The following is a 25931-nucleotide window of genomic DNA, read 5'->3' as shown; positions in this document are numbered from 1 at the left end:
TAGGAGCAGTTGGAGAAGGCCTTTATTCTGAGCGAGATCATATCACACAACTTAGTGATAGCTCAGCGGTAGAGCACTGAGACTAGCGATCATAGGTCACAGGTTCAATTCCCGGAGTACAATCTCACGTAATTCACGCTTTGCTCACGATACAGGATTGCCACTGATCTTAAAAAAGTTTCCAGAGGATAGCAGCAGCGTGTTCTGTGTACATTAATACCACACTGCGATCATCAACCTTCCCGCCAAGCGTGGTGATATCTTTTTGGGAGGTCTGTCTTGTAGTGAGATTCTGTGGGTTAAAACAACGATGACTAATACTGTAAATAAAGTAAAGATACACAACTAAAACACTTGAAATTATTACTAAAAAAAAATAATATTGATTTATTCTTTTGCGAGGTCTTAGTTTACAAAAGTATTCTCTATATTGTTTACAATACTCGTCGGGTATGCTTTTCCCGTCTTTGCTTCAATTCGCTTTAACTGTAAAAGCGACAGACATTCGTTATAATTATTTTAGAAGACTTTTCATACTTTATTTACTTGTATTGATAATGTATTTTACTTAGTCTCTTCATAAATACTGTTATAATTATATATAAACATAATATATCATTTGAATTTGGAATCTGTCATGTTTATATGATTATTCGTTTTTCCTTGTAAAATATTTTGTGATATTAAAACTGAAAGGTGATAAAGATACGTGGACAAATATTATTTTTAATATCGTCCATACGCTTGGTATTAGTCGAATATCTTAGGACCGGAAAGTAAAGTCACCTTCTTAAATTAAATTCACACGACTAAATTATTTTCAAGTTTTTGTTTGGTAAAAATCAATCGATTCTACTGTAAAATGTTTTGACAGAAACGACATTACTTTCCGGTCACCCTAATAAAAGCTCTAAAGAAGATCAATAGAGTATAACGTGGGCATTAGTATAGTGCAATAATGGTTTCATAGGATGTTAGTTATGAAGTCAAGGAGGTAGTCAAACTCCTTAAAACACCAAATTCAATAACTAAGAACGGTCTTTTTAGCAGGACTCGGCGTCGGGTCGTAAAGCTCGATCCAGCCTATCTTATTAAGAAAAACGTTCCAGATTTCAACAGAGCTGAAGACTTGCTGTCACCTAGTCCTGATCTCAATGTGAATTATGGTTAGTTATATAAGGTTGTGGTGTTTTCCTGAATGCAACTATTGCATTGTATCGACAATCCTGACAGTACTGACAGATTGGATTTCATGTTTTGGTCACACAGGAATTGGACAATTTTCTGAAGTAATGCTCTGTATTCATCACCATGTACTAATAAATATATTAGTTTAAGTATATCAAAGTGATTGTTTCATTCCGGCGTCAATAATTGATGATTTATTGTGACTCAAGGATTCCCGAAAAGGAAAATTTGCTTTTAACGCCGAGATAATTTTGGTTAGTCTGAAACATTCCATACTATTGGCGGTATAGAATTTTCTAATATAGAGTGCGTGCTATTGGTAACAGGCCTTAAAGTTTAAAGGACTGTATTGCAACCAATAGAGACAACTTCGAATAAGCTTACATACATTTATAGTTTTTATATTGTTTTTACTAACACAAAGCAGTAGCAACCAAAGTTAGGTGCAATAAAAAATGATGTTTTTCTTTATATCCGCAGAAACATACGAAATTATTCAAAAAGCTATGATAGAGACGGTTTTAAGACAAGGTATAAAAATAACATGTGGTCCTAGTTTTCGTTTTAAAAATGAATAAATCGTTTATGGCACAAGGTATGCGTATGTATGATAAAATTCTACATTCAATTTTAGGTCTGCCACTAGATACTCGTATATAAAACTAAACAAACTAATTACTGTCTAGCTGGCTATATTTGTAAAGAGCAACTGTTGAGTCTCTCATTGTCTTTTTCCAGCAACTGCTTTTTGAGACGGTGGTAGCTACAAGTAGAGACAACCATGGCGACATCTTATATTGATAGATAATATTTTAATAAATAATACTTTGACATTGATTTTATCAATGCCGAGACTTAATGTTATTGTAAAAAAACGCAACACGAAGATTCAAAATCTTAATTGGTGAATAAATATTAATAAGTTATTATATTATAAATATAGATGCACGTATGGTACAAATGAAATAGAGTTTTCGTTTGAATTCTCCTAAGAAATTGAAACGCCTTTAGTCGAATTTACAAAGACGTTTTGAAACCGTGTTGTACTGCAAATGCGTAATGATATTTGAAATTATATTTTGATAAACTAAACATTGTACACAATACATAAGCTATTTCACCTATAATTACATGTCTGTATATTTAATTAAGTACATTGGATATATTCTCGGAGGAAATTAGACGCATCTAGTTATTAATATCCACGTCATTACAATGGCAGTTCCGATGTCCGATATATCGGAAATTAACCTGCCTATTCGATTTGCTATCTACCCAGTAAGGTTATTGACGGATATTTAGTATATTTGTTATACTACTACTTCCTTTTAGTACTTCTTTCTTCTTTAGCCACTGAACGTCTACTGCAAGACCTAGGCCTCTCTCAAAATCGTTTGGTTGGTTACCGCAATGTGGTATTTATGAGCAGTGATAATCTTACATAATAAATACACAAATTGTGAATTATATAAGACTGTATTTCGAGATATGAACTGGCGAGCAACTATGGCAAGTCCTAGTCAAGATTTGTGCTACCAGTGCTCGTGTATACACTATATCTTCCTCTTTAAGTGTCCTATCACTAAGTAATCTGTCTAAAACTTCTAATTACTTACTAGCTATCTTTGCACCAAGGGGTTGATAGGCATACAATACTATATAAGGCATTAAGTTCACCATTACAAATGTTGTAAAAAAAAATTATAATGATTTTATTATTAATTATATATACTGCGTCGTATATGTTCACTTTTACATGATCTTCGCTACTTTCGTTCATAAAGGAACAAGTAATTTAATTAAAATAGAATAAGGAAATAGTTTGAATAGACATAAACATAAACCAACACATTTCATTACTCAAGAATATTTCAATTGTGGTTTTGGTTTCCTGTCTTACAGTTCGTTTAACCTAATTCATTATAGTTTAACACCTTTTGCTTACATTTACAAAATTAGGTATGATTCCATTTAATATCTTCACTATTCTTAAATGTGATTAAATATTTACGTTCTACTTATAGTTTATAATTCATTACGCAATTGAAAGAGAAACAGCGAATCCCGCAAACTCTATTTTACATTCGAGCGTTGATCCGGCTGTTTCTAGTTTCGTCTTGGTTAATGTTAAATGACTGCTTTTATAGAGACATTGGCGGAGATAAAATAGATCTTTATCTAGATTAATTCACTTGTTTTAAAGCGCATTCTCTTGATAAGTAATATAGAAAGTATATATAATGTAATGAGCTGGTTTATATCGTGAGAACATATGCACTTAACATTCAGAGATACTAGTAAAGTGTTATTAACATTATCCCCTATATGTATTCTTTGTACATAATACAACTCTTTAGAGTATGGTGTATTTTCAAAGTGCAAATAAGTAAATACAAAACGATAATGCAGCTAGTTGTTGCCATGTGAAAGGAATACTGAATTATTTAATCGTTATATAAATCTATCTCCGTATTTTGTTTTATGGGCTTTTACTTTTAAGGCTCGCGTATCTTCAATGTACAAGCTTAAACAGGTCGATATTTTTCCAAATGACTCATACAGAAACGCAAACAACCGATTGCGTGCAAACGACAGCGCGATGCAAAATACAAGCACTGCCATCTAGTGAGAAATAACGGAACTTCGTTCGTTTTGTATTGACGTTTTTTGTTACATTATTTATCTATTTATGTGCAAACAGCTATATGTATTTTTATAAAAGAATAGTGTAGTTAAACTAAGAGCGGGTAAAAAATCTTCATTTATATTAGCTTACAAAGATATATAATAACAAGGGGACGCAACCAAAATGCTATTCCAAATATTACATTATATATAACGCGAAATGAAAGCATTAAAATTCTAAGTGCCAATTTACAATCGTTGCCTAAAGAAAAGACGTCTTCAGGCATTCTTCCCATAATGTACATAAGTTCAACGTTAATGATACTATGTTCCTTATATGAACAAAACAATAAATAACGCAGTCGGATTATTAAAGGCAATAGCAACACACTGCGTAACACTTATTTAATTATTTTGTTTTATTTGTAAGGCTACAAGTTTTTCGCCATTTGACTTGACGCCCCACGAAAGCCATCCTGCGTGAACCCAATTACTGAACACACTTTGGGATGCACTCTCCTATATCATGTATGTGCAGTTCCTATTACATAATATTTGAGCAATTGCCTTTTATCGATTTCTTTCGCGATTCTTATAGTCTTTAGAAAGCCTCTTAACAGTTCACTGTATACATAACACATCTTTATTTTTAATTGAATATTTCTAAGCACATAGCCTTGATTAAGATTGCACGCTTAAAGGAAAATATTCAAATTAAAAGCTCTTTTGGTGTTTAAGGTTGTAAACCAGATGTTTCCCTTTACGTGCGATCACTTTTCTCTTTAATATTTTATCAAACAATTTTTTTTTTCATTTGATGTGGTCGGATCTTTCTGCGATATTTTATTAAGTAAGTTCTTAATATTGTGTCACTTCTAAAGGAATATATAATAGAACCTTTATTGACACTGTAACTTTTAATTTAATTTTAATTTATGTGTATTGCTCGTATATTAGATATACGAGCAATACACATATATCTAATATACGAGCATAAATTAATATAAATAAAGAATTTAATATAAATAAAGAAATAAATCCAAATGAAGGTAGATAGGCGATAGTAAAGTCCTTGGAAGACGCTGAATTACAAGTAATTCCTTTTCATCTGATCGTATTGGAAATGTCTGGTAGGAAGGTAAATGTTCAAAGATGAACATCTTACGGTCTTAAATAACGCTGATAGTGAAAAAAAGTCATATATTACATATTTAAGTTAGAATTGTATTTCCAAGAGATTGAAATAATCATACAAATACATTAACGGTAAGACAGGTGAAATATTGGTCGAGTTGCGGTCTGAACAATCGATAGCGTTGTTGGAATTACAGAATACATATCGTACTTGACAAATGTATTGGAATGCGGCGTATCAGAGCTTGTGTTGGTCGACCGAGAAACTGAATTTCACCGCCACTATCTAAACAGTCATGTTTAGTTACAGAAAACATTCTTGTCGCTGTATAAATAAAGGCTACAATCAAATAACATAAATTAACATAGCTATTTTAAGGTTCTAAAATACAACCTTATTGAAATATTTGTGAGTATAATAGAAACAATTATAACATAAAGAGAGCTATTCCTGAGCTTTATATAAAGATCAAATTTATTTATTTAGATTTTATAATGTACCGAAACTCAATAAAAATACATCAAAAAGGAAATGTATCAAAATAACACAATTACAAAAAAAAATTTGTAGAGGTACAAGAGGCTGATTTACAGCTCTAGGCGATCTCTACCATACAACCTTTAGATAGATATGAAGAGAAGAAAGACATGAAGGAGAGAGAAGTTTAGAGTGGACATAATTAAATTATATGAATAAGTAATCTGATGATCCAAGCACGAAACGTAACCTATTGGCATGTTGAACTAACAATGTCCAGGCCAAATAGGACGCTAGTAAGGACCACGAATCGACAAGCGCATCGTGAGAAGTTTTTTACCCACTCTACAACAATTGACAGCAAATGAACTGCTTATTCGCCCCTTTCAAAGCTTTCATATCTATATTTAACTTGATTTTACCTTGTATATTTTAATACCATATCCGAAGGAGTTGGGTACATATTCGACTTTACATGTATAAACTTGTTACACAGAAGTATGTAATAAATATTTTTTCAACTATTAACGTTTGGAACATAAATGCGTACACGAATTTAAAATACAAATACGAAAGCCGAATCGCTTTTTTCTAATGTCAAAACACACAGAGCAAAATAAAAACGTTCAAAGCTAAATCCTTTCCGGTTCAAGGCACAAAGCCTGACTGGAGGGGTTGAAAAGGGAGACCTTTTTTCAAACGCCTTATCTAAATCCACGTCACATATATCAAAAGCCGTGTAGCAACAAATAGATCTTTACACGGAGTTGGTTTATCGAGCTAATTATTTTCAATGGATCTTTTTTTAAGTACTCATAGGTTGAGTTTTATTTTTTTTTATTTATTTATTACCAACACATTATAAACGTACATATCTCAGGACATAAATCGGCTGGCTTATATTCAAAAGTAGATATCTGATAAAAATTGATAACAATGTAAGAAAACGACCAATATTTAGCCACTTCCACACACGCACACGCACAGATAGTTATATATATATATAGTATAGACAAAGAAAGGGGTTAGCTATGGGATCTCCGTTATCTCCTTTGATGGCGGAGATCTTCATGGACAACTATTTTAAAAAAAAACTTGATTTGATAAATAAGTAAGAGACGTTACTTTACCAGCAAACTCGTTTTTCCTAATCTCTGGATGTAGATAGTCTTTTTACTAATGTCCCTTATCAAGAGAGTTTATCATTATTATCAGATCTATTAGAGAAAAGAGCACTGCATCCGGAGGAGGTGAACGAAATAGTAAGTTTAACCAAAATGTGCATGGGGCAAAATTATTTTAGGTTCAACGGTGGTTATTATAGACAAAGAGAGGGATTGGCTATGGGATCTCCGTTATCTCCTTTGATGGCGGAGATCTTCATGGACAACTATGAGAATAGGTATATTGTGGGTAATAGTAACATCCTTTACTATTATAGGTATGTGGATGATATTCTTATATGCTGGACAGGTACAAGGCAAGAATTGGACATTTTTGTAAGTAATTTAAATACATTTCATCCAAAAATTGAGTTGAAATTGGAACTTGAAAATAACAATTCAATTAACTTTCTTGATATCACGATCAATAGGAAACATGGTCAGCATGTTTTTATAAAAAAAAAGCATGTGCGGAAGTGGCTAAATATTGGTCCTTTTCTTGCTTAGGATGGACTTCCGCGAGGTAACGCCTGATTCCATTAAATGATAACAATGTAAAACGGCTTTTATTGTTCTTATTTTCAGCTGGTGGACGCGTAAGCAAAATATGGACTGCCCTCAAAGATCCGATCCTGCGTTACCTGCATGAAGTGACTTCCTGTGACTATACCTAGGATCATTCCAGATAATGTTTCGAATGCTTCTAATGTTCGATTTTTAAAAAAAAAAATCAATGAAAATTTGTATACTAATGGTTACTACACTGTAAATGACTTCGTAGAAGATAATTTTGGAATGTAGTGTTCGGTTTCAGTTATATCAATATTAGTAAAATAATTACATTATACTAACTAAAAAAAAAATCGATAATGAGACTTGCCCATGTGAAGACTCCACAGTACAGACTTTTCATCACTTACTCAGACACTGTTCCCGATTCGCATCCAAAAGACGTAACCACGTGACCTTATGTGAAAACCTTAATACACCTCCGTTCAGCTTACCGGACCTTCTCAAGAAAAAATCTACAACAGAATCTTTTGATGAGTTGCCCCGGCACATTGTCCTAAATCTCAAGGCATTTAACGGTCTGTAGCGCTTGGGCAGCGACTTGAAATAAAATAATGTAGCAACTAATATGTAATTGAGTATTCCAAATTGTATTGTTAATATATAAGTTTCAGCTGTATTTACCCATAAGAGAAAATTGTGTAAGAAAAGAAGAAGAAGAATTGTAAAAAACGCTGTAGTGCCTCGCAGCTGGGGGAAGAAAGATCCGTATCAAATAGCGCCAAACCTCTCCCAACAGTCTGCGTTTAGTTTAAGCGAAAAATAAATATTGTAAAAAAAAAACACTAGCGATACAAATTAGAATTAATAATAATAAAAAAAATTACATTATAGTAGAAGATATCTACACCTAAAGGTACAACACAATATACCTTACGGTATATACTCTAACAAAACAAGTTTGGCGTACGCCGTATCATCGTAACAATTCAATGCGCCAAGGATCTCGGTTCGTTAAACGGGCCGGAGCTAACGAGGCGTCGGACAAACCCGCGCGGCGGCCACTAGGTTAATCAATGAAATACGCGAAAGAAAATCCTGAATGTTTTTACGTAAACAGCCGAAGTTAGAATTTTTTTTATAAACATAACACAAGGGACAACTATTGGTGTTATTATCCGCATAGGATCATAGAAAAATGATTGAAAAGTCATTTAATATACAACAATTATATGGAATTCTTCGTCATTAGTATTTTAAAACTCAAAGGGTTTCAAATGCGGGTGCGTTGTATGTCATCTATAAACAGCAATATATATATAAAGGTCCAATATCAATATACCATAGACCAGTGATTCCCAAAGTGGTCTATATCGTCCCCTAGGGGTCTATGACAACCTACAAGGGGTCTACGTCAGAGAAAAAAAATTTGGGGGTCCATGAAATGAAAATGGGGGTCCACGATAGTGGATCTCAACACATACACTGATAGTACCTATTTACTTACATCATACTATCTTATAATATCAAAACATTTATATTATTTATAAAAGTACATATGAAGTAAAAAAATTATTATATACGAGTATGTTTATAAAATTGTGTATGCTGTAGGATGTTGGTATAACAGATTGGTTTAGTTGGTATAGTAGATACAAAATTTTATTTTGAGTAGTTTTAATTTAAATTCAATTAATAAATGTATAAATTAACATGTATTTTTACTTTAAGTTTTTAACACTAAACTTCACTGCAGTTAGAAATTTACAGGAAATCAATATCAGGTAAGTAGGGGGTCTACCCAACACGGAAAAACATGGCAAGGGGTCTACGACACAAAAAAGTTTGGGGAACTCTGCCATAGACCATAGTCTATAGACGCTTACTCGCAAGGCATAAGTCACCACCAAAAATATCTATGGATACCATAATCACCACGCTTGGTATTATGGTACGCAGAAGACAATCCTATATCATGAATCCATCTCACTTCCTACAGTTGCAAGTCTCATTAAAGTTTAAAATCTAAGTGAATGTGAGCAAAACAATTAGTTTATATGGTGCAGTAATTAAAAACACACGAAATAAATAATACCCATATGAAGCATATGAAGATCTTTTATTTTACACTAGATGGTGTTAGATGTATTTTACAACACGCTATTGTTTCCACATTGCTGGTTGAATAGTACAAGAACTTGGACAAATATTGAATTGCATCCCATTCACATTTTCGTGAATGCTCTAACTTTCGGGTTCTAGGAATTATAATATCACTCTATGTCAGAGGAGGACCACATGCGGCTCACAAGCCACGTGCAGCTGCTTGAAGGATTATTTTCGTCATCGGTTTATGTTGTTACATTTTCAATATTCCTATTAGTAAAATTTACTTAAATATGAAGGACCAAATGCAACCAACCGTCAAATAATTATATATATATATATATATATATATATATATATATATATATATATATATATATATATATATATATATAATTTTTCATCTAAGTTAAGAATAACTAGACTATCAAAAACTTTACAAACGCACATACAAAGAGTGGCATATTTTTCCGCAATCGAGTTATTTAAGACCAATTTTGAATTTGTTAATTTTTTTGTAGCGGACAATACACATTATACTTTGAAGGAAACAATTTATATCACTCTTGCAGTAATATCTTCCAGTAAATAAAATTTATAAAAAAAAAACTGATACCTGCTACGCATACCTTTTAAATACGCCTTTATTTACGACTCAACAGAATTTCTAATTTTGAAAAATTGCACAGACTCAAGAAGTATGGCCACCGTTGCTCTATGGTATTGGATTTTTTTAAGATAATGCAATGAAAATTTATCTCTGATTGTTTATTATGTATCGCACTAATACTTTTATAATAATTAAACAAATTTTAAATAAATAAATATTGATAACATATTTACATTTCTACGATTTTCATTAATCAATAATTTCAAATCTGTAACGAATGCTTACGGTTTCCTTTTTAATACAAATACGTAATTGAAACCCGCATATAATAGTGGAAAATGTGCTCAAAGGATTCTGTCAAAGCTGCTCGACGCAGTGAACGTGGTTCGTTAACCCGGGCACGTATAACGAGGCGTCATTCGGCCAAGATCGATTCGTATTTTGCCTAATCAGATGTCTGCGAATGTTTGCTGTATCAGTAAACAGTTTCGATTATGTATGTGAGTTGATTGCACCATCGGGGTGAAGGTAATTGGTTGCTTTCTAACATGTTTGTCTTGTATGTGATATTAATGTTAAGCGAAAAAACAATGTAAATAAACAGAAATAAAATTACAAAATAATAATGTATAACGAGAGAGGAATGAAAGGTCACAGAGCGAAAGAGAATGAAAAAAGAAATGTGAAAGAAAACCGAATGAAAGATCTTAAGATGTATAAATGAAGAGTAAGAAAATAAAAAAGATTGTGAAAAACTAAATAAATTAAAACAAAAGTCTCTGTCCCACACCAGATAGGGGGTAAGAGAGGCTCCCAATAGCGGGGACCACAAAAAAAAAACATGTTTGTCTACAATATCGTGTACATGGTGTCTCATTACACGAGTAAAAGTTTATTCGTCAAGAAAATATTTTGAAGCTCTTTTTTTACATTATCCAAAAATTAATTGGATCAGGAATAATATAGGTGTTTTTAAAATTCGAAATACTACATTTGAAAATTTTTTAACATGATATTTTATGTAGGTATGGTTGACAGTAAATAATTGTCATCATTATATATTTTTTTTAATAGCCCCGCTATTTGAGGCCTCTCGAACCCCTAATTAGTTGGGATCAGGGTCTTTGTTCACAAATAAGTTTTTCAGATTTTTCATCTTTATTCTTCACTCACTGTCATACTTCTAAATTTCTTTTATTCTTACCCTATTTCCATTACAATATCTTTCATTTTGTTTTTCATTCCTTCTTGGTTTCATCGCCTTCCTTCCATCTTATTACTCTTAGGTGGCTAGGTACATTTTTTTTAATTCTTTATTTTATTATTTACATATTCTATTAATTTTTTCATCACAGTTTTCTTTAGGTTGTGCTTTCTTAATACATTACACTTTTCTTATGCTATTTTTCCTATTATTAATTGACTAGTTATTTTATGTGCAGTTTATTAGGTACCTACTTATCTATACTGTTTTGTTTCTGTTAACAGTGTCACTCACCACCCTACGAGCAAACGATAGGAATGATGGGCGAAGGTTGTCGTCGCCCATCATTAAGGCAATGCTCTCTAAATCTATCGTCATCATTATATCAGCCGACATTAGCTAACTAGACTATATATATAGAACTAGAGTCCTAACCTTGCCTCGTCTACAGGCGTCGGTTCCACAAGCGATATACCCTGCCTATTGTCGTTTCAGACGAGCAATTCCTCGAGCTTCGTAGGTAATTTTGATTCTTCTACAGAAATCTCCATTTCTGATAATATTATGTTACAAATGCAGAAATTATAACATATATTTTACCGGTCGCAGTTGACCACAAAATACTTTAAGGAATATTTCACCTAATTTTGCACATATATCGGTGATAAGATCCTTCGCTACATATGAACATGTTTATATTTTTATGACCATCAACCAGCGATCTTTATCTATATATATAAAAATGAAAGTATGTTTGTTTGTCTGTCTGTACTCAGTAGATAATATATTACATGCATCAAATCACCATAAAAATTTGGTCAATTGCTACATATATCCCCGGGAAGGTTTTCTTTTTTATTTAAGGTATATAAACAGCATCTTTGTTAAGATTTTTAATTACATGCATAACACTGCAACATATACACATAGTTTAATAATAAATACGGAATAATGAAAGGGATATTGACAGGTTACACTACATTTTATATATGAAATAAGAACATATCACATCGAAAAAAGTATTGGCCAACAGGAATGTTCGAGACGGCTGTCAAATATATGGAATATCAGGCACATTTATTCCGTTTTATTGTTCGTAATACGTACAAGCGCCTTTAGGCGTTGGAAAAAGCATTGAGTTGTATTTAGGTTATACATAACACCTTATTGAACGATGGTGTAGTGGTAAAAGACTGACACGCAAGTCTCAAGTTCGATGTCCGGATATTTCCATTACAACGATTATAAATTCATAAATCAACTGAATATTTGATAATTGATACTCCGTACTTTTTTTACTAATACTGAAAAGGAGTCGCCAGTTAAGCATGTAAACAAAGAACTTATAGGAATAAATAAATTATCATTGTAATAATTTTATAAAAGATAGTTTTATTTTTTTAAATGGCTACACTACTCGACCCCGTCACTCTTTTGTGACAACTTCCAGTAAAAGGATTGAGAGTGGTGGCGTTGAAACAGCGTTTTGATTGTTGAGTCGGGAGCTCGGTCACTCGTTCGACAACCATCGAAGAGAAAGGTTGTCTAATGGAAACTACGTTAGTTGGCCTATAAGATTATTAAGAGTGGAATAAAAGTATTTACTGTGCTGTGAATTGGAGTTTTTCTGATATGGTATTATTAATTCACTAACTTTGCCCGCGACTACGTCCGCGTGGAATTTAACAAAAAAATGTTTAGTTTTTTGTATACAATTTTCTCAAATAAAACAGCCTAAGTTACTCCTTATTACAACAGTTTCCTGCTAGTATAAGCCCCTTCAAAATCGGTTTAGCCTTTTCAGAGATTATCCGGAACAAACAGACAGACAAAAATTAAAAAAAAAATATTTTAGTATATGTACCGTATATATTCATATGTATATAGTAAAAAGCGGTTATTGTAATCATAGTAACAGACACTCTAATTTTATTTACTTGTATAGATAAAAGGTTATATCTAGCAGTGAGGTTAGACATCGATCTTTACAGGATAATCTCTAATTAAAAAGAAAAATTGAATAATGAGTTCTGAAATAGTCTTCAATTACAAAGAAATTGAAGGAGTAATCTCTTAACCGACCTAGACATAGTATGTATGTATGTATTGTTTTTACGCAACAATTTTTTTACATGGTCCAAATCCCTTCCACCACAATAGGCGTATTCCTACTACTTTTATAGTTGGAACAGCTAAGGAGTGAAATAACGCACCGACGTCATTGATTCCGAGTATAAATTAGAAGCCTTCATGACAAATGGGAAAAGGTTTCTTCTAGGCAAGCTTGTACCATCGTAGAACTTGTCATAGCTTAACAACAGGCAAGACAGAGGTCAAATGCTTCGCCTATAAATGATAAAAAAAACTTACACGCTCATACTGATAATCAGTAAAAAACTATGTAATTTTTTCTTTTATGAACAATATATAACATGGATTAAAAGATAAATAAATAAGTTATGAACGAACATGATTGAAACCACTCCGTATGTAGTACATACCTGTGAGCCTAGTGTAAAGATTCATTCATCAAAAATGACTTAAAAATAAGCTGAAAACTAAATTTTAACAATAAAAATATATTTAACATGAAACGAGCAGTGGTAGACTAGCGCTAGAGAACTGAGACTTGCGATCCTAGGTCGCACTTTCGTTTCCCGGGATACACTCTTTTATATAATTCACACTTTTTGCATTAATTATATAGTATTGCGTGTAATACCACTGTTTAAGTTGGCAGAAGTATCCTCTGCGTATCATTATACCACACCGCTATAGCTAGCCCGATTTCCAAGCGTGGCGATTAAGGCATATCTTTCTAGAGATATTTTTGGAGCATGCCTATAGCTTGCAGTGGATATTATTTGTCTAATACGACCAAAGAACGATTTAATATAAATATATACAATAATATTAAGGTATAAACGATTCGATTTATGATTGGTTATCGATATCTATGCAAGTTAGTAGTATAGGATTTATGAAATCAAACGTGTTTGAACGTTACTGGAACCTGTTACAACCTGTTAGCAGAACGAATGCACCGAGGCGCGGCAAACAATATGTAACAAAGCATTCTGTAAAGAAACGTTAGTTTACAAAAATAAAAAGATATCAGTTATATGAAATTCTTATCTAATGTAAACAAAGGATATAGTGAAAATTGAATACTATTAAACCAATTACTCTATGACATAAGGTATAATCGAATTTCCAAAAATATCAAATTGACATTTTCTATATAAAAATCGGTAAAAGAACTTTTAAGTTAAACGGTTTTTTAAACGGTTTTATTTGATACCCATATTGTGGTGGTTGTGGAAAAATATGTACCTAGTCCGCCATATTGGAACGGCATCCATCTTGAATTTTAAATTTTGATTTGATACCATTTGATACCCATATTGAGGGAGTTAAGGAAAAATATGTAATCCGCCATTTTGTATCGGCGGCCATCTTAGATTTATAATGTTATTGATTTTAATATATTGTATTGTCTGTCATCTAAATTAAATGTGTGTACCAAATTTCAGATCGATCTAACAACGGGAAGGTGCTTAAATTTCAATTTCTAATTATGACCCACATAAATTCCATACGGGTCGAACTAAATAAAACCGTTTAAAAATGATTTTAATTAGAGAATATAAGGCCTTATAAGTTTCAAGGTCACCTGAAGAGAAATGGAGAGAGCTATGCTCGGTGTTTTGCTGAGAGATCGAATGAGAAAGAAAGAGATAGTTGAAGAACCAAGGTTACTGACGTAACTTGAAGGATTGCTCTTCTGAGATAGCAATAGGCGGAGCATATTGCTCGTGTAGCCAAAGTCCGTTGTGCCTGAGAGGTTGTCAAGTGATGACTACACGCCGGTAGACGCATTGTGTCACTACTAGGTAAGTAGTAGTTAAGATGGGAAGCCTTTATGTGGGATATTTGGGTAAAGCCTTGCAGTGGACTGAAAAGAAAAAGAAAAAGAAAAAGTAAAATATATGACTCTACTGGAGAAAATTCGCACCTCATTACAGGGTAGACAGATGACCTTGTTAGGGTCATCGGAGAACGCTGGATTAAGGCTGTTTGCAACTAATCTTTTTGGAAATCTATGGAGGAGGTCAATATTTAGTTATGGACATCCTATGATCTAAATGATGATGATGATGGGTAACTAACAAGTTAAGAAAAAGCTCTTTTAATTATTTATATATTCCTAACTGTGCCCAGAGACTACGTCGTACGTACGCGTGGAATTTAAAAAAAAACGATGTTAAGTTTTTTTTTCGGGTTTCTTAATTTTATGTGAAGAAATGAATATAAATTGTCGTTAGCTGTTTACTTTTCAATTCAAATCAGAATGAACTTTAAAGCAATATATGATGAAGTTCAATGACAGTGGCGCCATCTGTTGAAAATTGATTATCAACTTAGAAACCTTTGAGAGCTCATATACAATAACTTTGTTGAAGGTCATTACTTAATCAAATGCATAGTTTACGATTCTATAAAGGACATACAAAAAAAAATTCATTGCTATATTATATATATAGATAAAAAGAAACATATTCAAAAAGAGTCCTGTCTGTACCATATGATAGACCATTATAACTTAATACAAGAAATAATATTAATATTTACTTGAATATATGTGGCCTCCGGTGAAGTTCATAGCAACATAGCCGGCTCCGCTGATAATTCAATAACCTAACTAAATTATAGCCCGCAAGCCGCGACGAAAATGTCACACGGTTGTGTTGATCGTAATTTGTAATTTGTTTGTAATATATCGAAACCCATCTAAGCCAATCATTTATTAACTCAAATTGTTATTACTTAAACATCGTGTGTTGTGTTCGAATTGGATTAAATATATATACAGGATAATTTTGTTCATATAAATGCCTTAAATTATTGTGAATATTTTTCATCTTTAGGCAAAAAGCTTTTAAGCTTTTCATCTATTTCCAACCAGCTTATGTAATGGTGATCACTGTAAACTATAACATATTTCTATTGGAATATAACAGGCTTATAGCTTCTGCTAGTGCAAATTCGACATATAGTCAGTAATAATGAAATAAAAAAAGAATTATGTCAACGATTATTTTTACTGTATTATTAATATATTGCTTATTATTTACGAATGTATTGATTTTTAGATATACTGTACGCCATACATTAATCGACAGTAAATGAACTATACTTTCACTTCTTTATAGATTTTATACTTACAAACAGATATCCTATATATTATATACACAGAGGTTCAAAAAAGGATTGTCTTCTTGTTTAACAATATATGTGATTCAAGTGCTACATTACAATATTTTTACACACACACATATGTACATATATATGTAAATATATATATATATATATATATATATATATATATATATATATATATATATATATATATATATCTATATATCTATCTATTTCTCCTTCCATTCTTACAATTCATTTTTCTTTTCTTGTTAGCTTGGTGTGTTTCCAAATTCTAACATTCTTCGCTTTTTTACATATCTTTGTAACATCTCCATTCAACCCTCACCATCATTCTTTAGATATCACAGCTTTTCACTTTTGAAAATAAAAATATATTTTATTGGAGCCTCAATTACTATTTACTAGTGTCTTCTCTTTACTTATTATTTGTGAACGTCTTATCTATTTATTTATTTTAACTTCTAATCTTATAAAATATTTGATAAGTACATAGAACTGTTTTGTCATATTTTCTCTAAAACCTACTAGATGGCGCTAGTTGATAAGCCTTATGGTATTCTTCCTTGGGGCCGGTAAGTCTTGAGATAACAACACGAAGTCCGAAGTATAAGAAATATTCATTAGAGCTTCGCGCCTATTTATATACGTAAATACACAATTTTATTTCTGTGCGATTCCCCTTTTCTATGCGCCACTGACGATGACGTAATGTTACTTCCATAATACCGATGTAAACCTAGAATTGTATTTCTGTGGTATTCCTCTTTTCGATGCGTCGCTGACGATAACGTAATGTTACTGCCATAATACCGATGAAGCCAAGAATTGTATTTCTGTGGAATTCCCCTTTTTGATACGCCGCTGACGATGTTACTGCAATGATACTGATATAAATAAAGAAATACATTTCCGTGGAATTCCCCTTTTCGAGCGCCGCTGACGATGGCGTAGTGTTGCCCCTACAGCCTTATAGAAGTAGTACAAACTTACCGAAGTTTTGCACCTTTTACAATCATATGAGTAATACGTGCTAAACAAAATATATAATTATATGTCCCAAATATTCTATTTCTGTCTTCCTACACCTTGAACAGCAGCCGTAATATAATGTAACATTACAATATATTGCTCAATAATGTTTACATATTGTAGAGCCTTTAATAAGTTCCGACTTAACTGATGGGAAAAGTAAATGAGGTTTGTAGCGCGTCTTAGACTCCTTGCGTATCGCGGGTTCAATTTTTTGCGTTTCTCATTAACTGGCTCATTAGCTAGTTATACGATCACGTACGATCTTATATCTCCGCCGTGTTTCACTCGAGGCAGGTCAATAACTCTGTGCTATGTACTTAATTGTTTTTTTGTTTCGATTAAAGATACAACTTTTAATTATAAAACTTGATGATATAAAATAATGTAGGAAGCACTGAATATGAGTACTTTATAAATGTGAGACAAGTAGATGACTTATATATATATATATATATATATATATATATATATATATATATATATATATATATATATATATATAAAAGTAAGAAAAGGACCAATATTTAGCCACTTCCGCACATGCAGTAGTAGTCGTGCAACAAAGTGCACCGCCCGCCTGCCCGCTGATAAATGCGTATGCGACAAACAACGCGAATCACACAACTGCCACCGCCAAATCACTCAACACGTGTTTCATCCCTCCACGGGGCATCTTCAGGAGTTATGTTACACCCAATTATGTCCCGAATTTATTAGCGGACAGGCGGGCGGTGCATTTGTTGCACGACTACCACTGCATGTGCGGAAGTGGCTAAATATTGGTCCTTTTCTTACTTAGGATGGACTTCCGCAAGTTAACGCCTGATTCTATTAAATAAATAAAAGTAAATAAAAATGTTAAAAATCATATGTATTTAAAGGTTAAAAATAACAATAAATAGATAATATATTAAGGTAAGCAACTACAAAAAAAAAATAGTTAAATAATTTTAAAAACATGATTCGTTTTAGCCCATACACGACTGATAGGTAAAGACCTCTCTTAAAGGTATCTATGGGAGGATATACCATAATCGCCACCCTTTTAGGTAGGTTGGCGATCGGGTGTGGTATTTTGGTACGCAAAGGATGATGCTGTCCGTCCTTTCGAAACTTGTGAGCAGTAACAATCCTATATAATTAACGCACAAACTGTTGAATTATTTAAGACTGTTTATCCGGAATCTTAACAGCGACCTAGAATCATAAGTCTCTGTTCTCTACCGCTGGAATATCACTGCTGAATAGAGCAGTAAAAACAAGCAAAGAGTAAAAGAGAGAGTAAAAATTGTTTTTAAATATAATCATTGTTGAAATCGACAATTTAAAAATATTCACTGGAATGCTATAACAATTTGTTTTTCTTCCAATGCATTGAAATCAAATATCAACAGACAGCGGCTAACGAGGGTAGGTTTAAAAGTACAAAATCTATCCCCCAGACGGCGAGCCTAGAGGAATTTAGATAAGGCGATATTTCAAAAGATGCTTTCCTCGTGAATTAGTCGTGAAACATCTTTCGAATTCACGACAAAATATATACGAGAATTTTATATTAATTTGAAATGTTACACACTGTGAATTTGTTTTTATTTATTAATTAAGATTCTGCAAAAACTGTCACAATATATACAATAATTATTTAATTATTAGTAAACGTATTATATAACAATTTCGCCATAAAAAATTATCATAATACTTCTGTTTCTAAATGAACAGAAAGCATCATTTACTAACAAATAAATAACTCAAATGCGTCAGTTTATGAGGTTTATTAGTAAATAGTTTTAACCTATAGAGGACAACTGCAAGGTAGAATCTCTTCTAGAGATATATATGGGGAGAAATACCATAATCATCACGTTTGGCAGGCGGGTTGTTGATTGCAGTGTGGTTTTATGGTACATAGAAAACGCTGATGCCCATTCTCTGAAAACTTGATTGTGAGCATCGGTAATCCCGTATAATTAATGCACAAAGTGTGAATATATAAGACTGTATTTCGGAAATCAAACCTGCGACTTACGATCCAAAGTCTCGATCCGTACCACTGAGCTACCACTGCCAGAAATCACTGTAACTTATTGTCATCAATTATTTCTATGTCCCCAAGATGGGCCAGAAGGCGTTCACAGTATATCGCCATCCCGAGCGGTCTTGAGCCTCGCGCTTTACTTCGCTCCACATCATTCCAACTGCCTTAACTTCTGCAGTGATCGTCCGCCGTCAGGTTTGCTTTGGGCGACCACGTCTTTGCTTTCCTCAAGGATTCCATTCTAGGGCTTGCCTCGGTATGAGATCAGGGTCCCTTCGGAGCGTGTGGCCTATTCAGTTCCACTTGCGGCGTTTGATCTGCTGGTCGATTGGTATCTCACCGCAGCGTTTCCAGAGATCTACGTTGGAGACTTTCTCACACAAGACACACAATACTAACTAACATAATAGTTTGAAATAATTGTGTTACGACAAATATAACAAGCCAAAATAATTATTTTTGGTTTAATCAAGGATCGAGCGGTACAAGAGCTAAATAAAACTATATCCTACTGAATGATGTAGACTCCAACTTTGTACATCACTGGAATATACTTTAAAATCTGCATAAATATTCTGATTTTAATTGGTATTCTAGCGATTATTTCGCTATACATTTAAAATCTTTTATGTAAAATAGTGACAGGCGTATGATAAATAAAAGAAATAAATATAAACACGTAATTAAGAAAAGGACCAATATTTAGCCACTTCCGCACATGCAGTGGTAGTCGTTCAATGAAATGCACCGCCCGCCAGCCCGCTGATAAATGCGCATGCGGCAAACAATGCGAATCACACAACCGCCACCACCAAATCACTCAACACGGACTTCACCTCTCCATGGGGCATCCTCAGGAGCCACGTTACACCGATTAGTGCCAAACACAGAGAAGTGGCTAAATATTGGTCCTTTTCTTACTTAGGATGGACTTCCGCGAAGTAACGCCTGATTCCATTAAATACAAACTCGTAATGCCTAAATTTCGTCTTTTTTCTTATAAATAAGGTATACATTCAGTCTTTTTAGCATACATCTGTAACAGATCATCCCGTATACAGGTTAATACTTATTTAATAAGAGAAATAAGATTATCTTTTATCTTTTAAAAAACAATTTCGTTCGAAATTATTGAGTACATACAATGCAATTTAAACCATAATATAAATATATAAACCATAGTCTCTGATCCCTGTTTAGTAATGTTTTTATTTGTTTCTTCATTGTTTGATTATAAATCTTTATATGTTCTCAGTGCGTTATAAGGTAACAATTGTAACTAATTTTATATTTCTAAGCTTCTAAGTTACTTTCTTACTGACTTTTGTTACTGTTTATCTCCAATAAAGTAAATAAATAAATAAATTTATAACTATACAATGTTGTAAATAGTTGTAGTGTTGCTTATAAATTAGCTTTACATTCGCCTCTGTAAATTTTTTACATTAATATCCAACCAGGGGAATATATTTATATGTAATATAGTCCTATGTATATCTCTCGACTATCCCAGGAACAAGGTATTATCTAAAACCAACATCGTAAGCTCGGTACAGAGCTTTACTAGAGCCGAGTCTATTAACTGAACCAGCATTTGTATTGCATACTAAATTAATCCTCTACAACGTTACGCTAAAGTTTAATGATAATTTTAAAAAAAATAATTTTATAAGATAAGTCGCTTAGATTTGATAACGTATCAAGAAAGTTTAATAACTTCTATAAACTTACAAAGAGGAAATATGGCTAATTTTGAAAATAATTTCTTTCATAAATCATATAACTTTATATTTCGTCATAAATAAATCTGGATCGTCATGATATTAACTTAATGTCATCCTCGTTATTATTTCACTTTTAAGATATCTACTGTAGTACACAAGCCTCATCAACAGATTTCCAATAGAAGCAGTTAAGTAAGGTTAATAAGAATAAATATTAAAGATTTTTACTGGAAACAAAAGTATTGTTAGAAATAAAATGATAGTAAAAGTAATATGAGTCAATAAACTGTAATGCTGTAGTAGCCTGTGATGTAGGAATTAGAACGAGGGGACGTGTGAAAGAAGAAAAAGAGAATGTGAAGGAGAGAAGAAAAGTATATAAAAATAGAGAAGGATGAAACGGGAATGATATATAATATAAAAAAATATATATTTACCCGATAATGTATCTCTGCCCCAAGCACAGTACAGGGAACATAATATTCTACTAAAAAAAAAAACAAAGAAAAATTCGGAAGCCTTCATTCAGTATTTTCGACGGTTTTAAAAAGGTGTTATTTCCACCTTTTGGGCTGATATTTCAAAACCTTATGGCCCCAGCGTACATCCGTTCTGTTCACCATACAGCCTGCCAATTGCACGCATCACCGCATCACTGTGAAGAGTGAGCCGGTGATTTACCTCTATTATAGAAATCCCATGCGAATATTTCTTTAATATAAATTGCGAACATCCAACGGGGTGTACCTGATGTTAGATCATACTGTACATTCTGCGATTTGAGATTTGCAAGTATTTAACATTGATTTAATGTTTTTAATAATGTTTCAAGTTAAGATTATCTGCCTACGGTATTCGTGAAATATAGAAACATAATAACATGGCGTTTTTATTAACAACAAAACTTATATTTTAAGTCATAAATCAATGTTTGAAACTTAGTTACACAACTTACATTCAGTAAACATTGTCTTATATACAGTATTGCAATTAATTATTTTATTATCATCATATGAACCGTAGGAAATGCACTGTTTTTATGGCTCCCGTTTCACAGGGCCTATCAAATTTTTCTGTCTTATATTAAGAACTCTAGAAAGGTCCCATAACTTTCCTCGTTGTCTATAAGTGATGTTCCTTTTTTGACCCTGTGCTACAATTGAAACTGAATATGTGTGCTAAATACGGTACATGCAATATTTGACCACAATAGATAGTACCATAATTTTTCAATGAGAACGGTATAAGTCCTTGTATCTATAATTTGAGGGAGATTAAAAATCAAATTACAGGGGATGTCAATGTTATTCTACTTACTTTTAATTTTAAAATTTGCTCAACACTATATATATTACCAATTAATTAATGTTAACGATCTTATATGTAACAATCACCCTGTATAATATGTTCACTCCGAAACTCTACAGAAATACATCAGATAAATAATTTCTCACAGTACAAATTTTTCGGAAGCAGATTGTAAATTCTAATTTCGAAAAAGTTTTTTCTTACTCTATAACTTTTTTATTATTTCTGAAACCATTGAACTTAAAATATGGTGTATCATGATTATTACATATCGCATAGAGCGCCTACATATCCTCTTACTTTTCAAACGGAAACGGCATTGCCGAATTGGTAGTAAATAGCGACCAAACAAACTAGGAGACTAGGCAGTAGTCACCAGGGGAATTGAAGTAGTCTGAGATATAGGTAAGAAAAGGACCAATATTTAGCCGCTTCCGCACATGCAGTGGTAGTCGTGCAACAAATGTGGCTAAATATTGGTCCTTTTCTTACTTAGGATGGGCTTCCGTAAGGTAACGCCTGATTCCATTAAATATTTGAGATATAGGTCGCTAGTAAGCGAAAGCGGGAATTAATTCTGAACTTAAAAGACTGGAAAAAGGCCACGAGCCACCCAGGAGGTAGGAAAAGACCAAAGACCTCAGCCAAAGCCTATTAAGGGATAGCTCACCGCTATCGTACGTCCCGCCCGAAGGCAACGGCGTCAGTAAATAATATACGCCTTTAACCTATCACCATGTATATAACATTAAGGCCCATTAATATTTAAATAATAAAAACATGAAAAAATTAAAAAAAATACACATTAATATTTAAAGGAAAAGGTGATAAAATACCAAACGTAAGCAATGAAATCTAAAATTTTCAAAAGGTTTAACAGTTCCGAGAATACAGTTGATATGTTTTTCTTTTTAAACATCCTTTTAAAGCTCTTTCGTATAAAAGTTTGTTTCACATCTCGCCAAAATCGCTAACGAGCCAAGGAAACAAACACCGGTATGCGCCATCTACGCCCCCGGCTATAAACGAGGGGGTAAGGGGGGGATTTAGATAAGATGTTTGAAAAAGAGGCTCCCCTGGCAACGAAAGCTTCAACCGAAATGGGTTTAGATCCTTCAATGTTATTTATACTATCGTATTCTTTAAAAAGGCTTATACCAATATCTAAATAGTTTTAAGCAATCTTTCAAATAACACGTTTAATTTATTTATTTCATATAGATTAAGCAAACTGTACTCGGATATTTTTTTATTATTTTATGGCATCCCTTTTAGTGGCTTTTTGTTCCCCTAGATTAAACTAGGACAGGGACTTTTGTTTCACTAATTTTTTAATCAAAATTTTAAGCAATTCTTTCTTTCATGCTTCACAATTTCTTTTACTATATCTTCTTTCATTCCTCACATTTTCTTCTATTCTCTTTTCTTTCATTCACAATATTTTTCGGTTTTTTTATGTTCCCTACCATGGGTGCCAATAACTTTTCAGAATTTTTTTCTTGAATATTGCTCCTTTATTTCCTCACAGATTACTTCTCTCTTTCTTGACATCCTTCACAAAATCTTTTATTATTCACGTTCTGATCTTTTTTCAAACATCACGTTACTTTCCATATCTACATTCCTGATTACCTTTGCTTCTTATATCAAAGCCTAAAGTATTCTTATATATATTTATATTGGAGGGAGGTGTGAAATTCTTCTCCAAAGATCTTCATATGTATCGATATCAGAGTTAAAGAAGACCATTCTGAGTCCCGGCGTACACGGCGGCGAAGGCGACGCGTTTTAAAGCCTTTTTAGTTGTCGGTTGTGAGTCATGATTTGAGCGGGCGACACTTATAACGGGGACGATATTTTCATGTCTAACAAAACGGTTTGCACTCATAGTGAACAGCGAATAACTACCAGTTGGTTCATATTATTAAAATAAGCGGTGAAAAAAATCATAGCGCGAGGCAATCAACCACTCGCGCCATCTATTGTCACCGAAAGTAACAGCTGATAATATATATGTAATTTTGACTAAAGTATTTTTCCCGTCGTTGCCTGAATCTTGTTAAATTTAAACTAGTTCTATAGCTCCCTCGGAAACCTCAGACTGACCGATATGTCAAATAGTTCAGAAAATTGATTTAACAAATTTAATATCATTTGGAATTACTTTTTATTAAAGTAATTTTAAAACAATGTGAAATAAGTTATTATGGAATATTTATTTATTCATTCCTTAATTTATAAATTTTATTAATCAAATAGAATCATTTAAAGTACATGATAAGGAATCCTCGTGTACATGATAGGATAGGATAGGATGCCTGAATAGCTCAACTTGATTGAAACTAGAATCAGATTGAAACTAAGGCTACCGTGAATTTGGCAAACGTGCGTTGATTTGAGATGCGCCCACAACAAACGCAAACTGGTTTTTTTCGTGGTCACTTTTAAAATATCCTCAATAAAGTATATTTAAATTGAGTTTAGATATTTTTGTTTATATAATATATTTGTATGTATCATTTAATTGTTTCGCCATTTAAACAGAAGGACGCTTATAGCTATAAAAAAATTATAACTAACATAGCTGCCAATGAGATTATTAGAATAACATATTTAATAATTCAAATAAAAAAATAATTAAATTGATTGATTGAATAAATTTATTAGTCAGGTCTAATATAATAAAACAAATCTTTCTCACTATAACAAATTTTTTAAAAGTCTGCTTTGATGAACTTCGTTAATTTATCACAAAATCATTTAAAGTCATTACATGGGATCGTACCATTTTATGAAGCTACTATATTAATGTACATACTACACTACTATATACTATACTATACTGTTAATACACTACTATATATTATACTACACAGTTAATATACTATGCTATTACTATACTAATGTATTACGTCGTGTTCAAAAGCTTCGCTGTATTACCAGGGGCTATCATCGCTTTTCTCAATTTAAATTAACAAGAGCCGAGAGCTTTACCGACACTATTAAGATATATAACTATTCAGGGTTTCGTACGTTGTAATAATAGCTCTGTACCACAACGTTGGGGAAACGTGAGACGGTTACAAAGCATTAATTCTTGCTACCGACAGCACGGTTTGTGTTACTTTTAATATGCTAGATACACTGTTTAAAAAATAAGACTCACTTAGTTATTTATATCATTTTTTGTTTATGAGTTTTAAAAGTCAGATCAGAGTTCCTCAAACTTTTTTGTGTCGTAGACCCCTTGCCATGTTTTTCCGTGTTGGGTAGACCCCCTACTTACCTGATATTGACTTCCTGTAAATTTCTAACTGTAGTGAAGTTTAGTGTTAAAAACCTAAGGTAAAAACACATGTTAATTTATACATTTATTAATTGAATTTAAATTAAAACTACTCAAAATAAAATTTTGTATTTGTTATGTAAAATATACGTAACATTAAATAAACATAAAATAAACTATTAATAAAATAACATAAGCAATAAGTCAATATTTTTAGTGAGAAGGATGAACCTGATACTTTAATAATAAATTATCAACATTTGGCGTCAATTTTGTAAGGGTTAATCTTAAATCTCCTCGGCTAA

General features: G+C 32.6%; 1 protein-coding gene across 1 annotated transcript in view; it reads right to left on the bottom strand.

The window, feature by feature from the left end:
- LOC137920355 (neural cell adhesion molecule 1-like) overlaps positions 1-25931 on the bottom strand; it is a 226398-nt gene that overhangs the window by 51485 nt on the left and 148982 nt on the right. The window lies entirely within an intron of this gene.

Source organism: Battus philenor, unplaced genomic scaffold (assembly GCF_028537555.1).
Source record: "Battus philenor isolate CCGP_79_NKW_IND1 unplaced genomic scaffold, ilBatPhil1.0.hap1 SCAF_18, whole genome shotgun sequence".
NCBI classification, from domain to species: Eukaryota; Metazoa; Arthropoda; class Insecta; order Lepidoptera; family Papilionidae; genus Battus; species Battus philenor.
The sequence above is the reverse complement of the archived record's forward strand: the minus strand, read 5'-3'. Positions and strand labels throughout refer to the sequence as shown.